The sequence below is a fragment of the Capricornis sumatraensis genome, chromosome 17 (genome assembly GCF_032405125.1).
Source record: "Capricornis sumatraensis isolate serow.1 chromosome 17, serow.2, whole genome shotgun sequence".
Lineage (NCBI taxonomy): Eukaryota > Metazoa > Chordata > Mammalia > Artiodactyla > Bovidae > Capricornis > Capricornis sumatraensis.
In genome coordinates this window covers 14,102,982-14,107,116 of record NC_091085.1, presented here as the reverse complement: position 1 = coordinate 14,107,116, position 4,135 = coordinate 14,102,982, and the positions used below count along the sequence as shown (strand labels likewise).

Here is a 4,135-nt window from a genome sequence, read left to right as displayed (position 1 = left end):
CATGTGGTTTTTGCTTTTAAAAAAAACTGAAGTATAGTTGATCCACTCCAGGATTCTTGCCTGGAAAATCCCATGGACAGAGAAGTCTCATAGGCTATGGTCCATGGGATTGCAAAGAGTCAGACAAGACTGACAACACTTAGCATGCATGCACACAAAGTTGATTTACAATGCTAGTTTCAGGTGTACAGCAAAGTGATTCAGTTGTAAATATATATGTAGATATCTACATTCTTTTAAAAATTCTTTTCTATTATAGTTTTTTCTACAAGATATTGAATATATTTTACTTCCTTGTGCTATACAGTAAATCCTTGTATATTATATATTGTATATACGGTAGTATACATGCTAACCCCCTACTCCCAATCTATCCCTTTCCCCTCTTTCAAGAAACTCAATCATGAATATTCATTGGAAGGAATAATGATGAAGCTGAGGCTCCAATACTTTGGCCACCTGATGTGAAGAGCCGACTCATCAGAGAAGACCCAACTCATCAGAGAAGACCCAACTCATCAGAGAAGACCCTAATGCTGGGAAAGATTAAGGGCAGGAGGAGAAGGGGATGACAGAGGATGAGATGGTTGGATGCCATCACCGACTCCAGGAGATGGTGAAGGACAGGGAAGCCTGGTATGCTGCAGTCCATGGGGTCGCAAAGAGTTGGACATGACTGAGCAACTGAACAACAACCTCTTTTCCTTTGGTAACCATGTTTGTTTTCTGTGCCTGTGAGTCTGCTTCTATTTTGTAAATAAGTTCATTTTTACTGTTTTTTTATTCCACATGTATGTGATATCGTATTTGTCATTCTCTGTCTTATTTGCTTGGTACAGTGATCTCGAGGTCCATCCATGTTGCTGTAAGTGGTATTGCATTCCTTTCCATGGCTCAGCAATATGCCACTGTATATATGCACCACACGTTCCTCAACCATTCATCTGTCAATGGACACTTAGGTAGCTTCCATGTCTTGGCTATCGTAAGTAGTGCTACTATGAACACTGCGAGTTTTTTCTCCCCGTGCATAGGTTGTTTTTTTTGTTTTGATTTTTCCTTTTTTTTTTTTTTTTATAGTGAAAACTTTTATATTTGAAATTAGCCAGCTGGACTCAGTTTAGATGATCCCAATTTTGTTGGCAACATCCAAAGCATCATAGTCAGGAGCCAGTCGAACATATGCCTTCTTCTCTCCATCAGGCCTGATCAGAGTATTGACCTTGGCCACGTCAATGTCATAGAGCTTCTTCACAGCCTGTTTGATTTGGTGTTTGTTGGCCTTGACATCTACAATGAACACCAGTGTGTTGTTGTCTTCTATTTTCTTCATGGCCGACTCGGTGGTGAGGGGGAATTTGATGATAGCATAGTGGTCAAGTTTGTTTCTCCTAGTGGCGCTCTTCCGAGGATATTTGGGCTGCCTCCTGAGCCGCAGTGTTTTGGGCCGCCGGAAGGTGGGTGACGTCCGGATCTTCTTTTTCTTGTGGCTGTGGACACCTTTCAACACTGCTTTCTTGGCCTTCAAAGCTTTTGCTTTGGCTTCAGCTTTAGGAGGGGCAGGGGCTTCCTTCTTCACCTTCGGCGCCATCTTCATGAAAAGGCTGATTTTTCCTTTTAATGTTATTGATATGGTATATTACATGTATTGATTTTGAGAATTAAGCCAATCTCACACTCCTGAAATATATCCCACTTGGTCATGGTATATAATTCTTTTTATATGTTATTGGATTCGATCCTAGTATTTTGTGGAGGATTTTCCACATCCATAAGAGATACTGGGTTTTCATTTTCTTTTTGTAACTGCTTGTCTAGTTTTAGAATAGCTTTGTCTAGTTTTTTAAATCAGGGTAATACTGGCCTTATAGGATGAGCTTGCAAGTGCTCCCTCAACTTCTGTGTTTTGCAAGTGTTTGTGATGAATTGGTACTAATTCTTCTTTAAATGTTTGGTAGAATTCATAAGGGAAGCCATCTGGGGTATGGCTTTTCTTTGTGGGTATACACAGAAGGAAAGGGGGCAGGGCACAGCCTTTAAAAGAATGACATAGTCATAGGACATGACAAAAACTGGTCAGAACCATCTAGGTCCAAGATGACAGAAGATCCTACTTCTAGTGAAGCTTGAGCCTCATTATACACTCACTGTAATACAGTAGCATCTAAACGACACAGCCACCAGTGCCATCCCAGTTCTGAAGCTGACCATAAAACGTCAAAAAGTGGGTGATGGCCCCTGAGAGCGAATCATTCTCCCACTCTTTAGCCCATGAAATTACTCAGCCCACAAAAGTTAACCACACCAAGACAGGGCCTCTTGCCTTCTGAGATGGCCCATATTCTGTGGGTGTGTTTCTAAATAAATCCACTCTTTCTCTCGTTGAATTCTGAGACAAGACATCAAGAATCTGAGCTTCATTAAGTCCTGAGAACAAGTAAGTGTGTGATCTCAATTAAAAGACTGTGGGTTCAAGTCCCAGTCTGAACTGCAGTTTCAGGTACTGTTTATTACCAATTCAATATGCTTATTATATGTCTATTAAGATCACCTACTTCTTCTTGAGTTAGTTTTGGTGGTGTCTTTATAATAATCTGTCCATTTATCCTGTTATCTAATTTATTTAATTTACTGGCATATAGTTGTTCATAGTTTTCATTTGTAATCCTTTTTATTTCTGTAAGCCCAGCAAGAATATCCCCTATTTCATTTCTGATTCTAGTAATTTGAGTCTTAAAAATTTTTTCTTGGCCAGTCTAGCTAAAGCTTTGCCAGTATTGTTGATCTAGTCAAAGAACAAGCTTTTGTTTCCATTTATTTTCTCTATTGTTTTTCTATTCTCTACTTCATTAATTTCCTCTCTAATCTTCATTATTTTCTTCCTTGTTTGCCTAAGATTTAATTTGCTCCTGCTTTTCCAGTGTTTTAAGATAGAAGGTTAAGTTATAGATTAAAGTGCTTTCTTTTAATTCAGGCATTTTCGGCTATAAATTACATTCTAAGTGTTGCTTTAGCTATATCCCATAAGTTTTGGCATGCTGCTTCATTTTCATTCATCTCAAAGTATTTTCTAATTTCACTTTGGCTTTCTTCTTTGACCCTTTGGGTACTTGCTGCTGCTGCTGCTGCTGCTGCTGCTAAGTCGCTTCAGTCATGTCCGACTCTGTGCGACCCCACAGACGGCAGCCCACCAGGCTCCGCCGTCCCTCGGATTCTCCAGGCAAGAACACTGGAGTGAGTTGCCATTTCCTTTTCCAATGCATGAAAGTGAAAAGTGAAAGTGAAGTCACTGAGTCGTGTCCAACTCTCAGCGACCCCATGGACTGCAGCCTACCAGGCTCCTCCGTCTATGGGATTTTCCAGACAAGAGTACTGGAGTGGGGTGCCATTGCCTTCTCCATTTGGGTACTTAGGAGTCTGTTTTTTAATTTACTTATGAATTTCCCCAGATTCTTTCTGTTACTTATTTCTAATTTCATTCTTTTGTCAAACAAAATTCATATTTTATGGCAAGACAAAAAAAATGTAAATAAAATTTTCTCTTCCCTTTTCCTCCTCTTTCCTCCTATTGTACATTGTATATCTGTATTTGCATCAACCAAACCTTCCCCACTGGCAGAAATTCCCTCTCAAACACTAACAGCGACATTCTCTTAAGACAGATAATATTCTTTCTTGAAATAGGGCCACACTCAGATCTGGATTATGTAAAATGTCAGTAATACGTCTTTTGTTATATAGCCCTCTGTCTCAAAAAAATCCCGATATAACTGTGTATTGACTTCTTATGGGCAGAACAGTTCTCAGAGCTTTCTGAGATACTCTTTCTGGGTTATGATCCTCAAATTATGCTTAAATTAAAATTTCCATTTCTTTTCTTAGACTGATTTTTCTTGACACTTTGTTTGAGAACATATTTTGTATTATTTCTATCCTCTTAAATGTATTGAAGTTTATCTTATGGCTTAGCATATGATCTATCCCGCAGAATCTTCCATGTGTATTTGAGAGGACTGAATTCTGCTGTTGTTGGGTGGAGTGCTCTCTCTACCTATTAGGCCTAACTGGCTTATAGCATTGTTCAAGTCATCAATTTCTTAATTGGTCTTCTATCTAATTGTTCATTTTTGAAAAT

General features: G+C 39.1%; 1 pseudogene; it reads right to left on the bottom strand.

Moving 5' to 3' along the window:
* Positions 1-1,084: 1,084 nt before the first annotated feature.
* On the bottom strand, positions 1,085-1,597 carry LOC138093859 (large ribosomal subunit protein uL23 pseudogene; annotated as a pseudogene).
* Between the last annotated feature and the right edge of the window lie 2,538 nt (positions 1,598-4,135).